Below are 475 nucleotides of genomic sequence, written 5' to 3' on the forward strand. Positions count from 1 at the left end.
CAGCCTGTGCAGCCTAGAGGAGGGAAGCCGGCCCAATCAATACCTCTGCATTTCCTGTCCATTTGCTCAGGTCTCTTCATTAATAATTACTGCTTGGTGAGGCTTCAGTGTGCATGCTGGCTGGGCCAAGGGGAGAGGCTTTATGACCTTTCCCCGCCCCTGGCTCGACTTGGATCACATACACAGGCATGGGGACAGACATAATAAGGCAACACAGATGACATTACTCCCGATTCATGCCATATCCTTCTCTGTAGAGCGACTATCATGCCAAACTCTATTAAACAATTAATTGTATTTGCAGCTGTGCTTATCAGCAGAGGTACATACTTGTTAGAACATGACATTGAGACATTTTTACAACTTGTTTGGTGCTGCTCTTCAATTTGGCAGACACCCACTACATCCAGCAGCTATGATTTCAGCATCATATGAGGTGTGCAGTAACAAGCAGGGGGGAACCACTTATTATAAC

This window comes from Monopterus albus, unplaced genomic scaffold (assembly GCF_001952655.1).
Source record: "Monopterus albus unplaced genomic scaffold, M_albus_1.0 scaffold270.1, whole genome shotgun sequence".
NCBI lineage: Eukaryota > Metazoa > Chordata > Actinopteri > Synbranchiformes > Synbranchidae > Monopterus > Monopterus albus.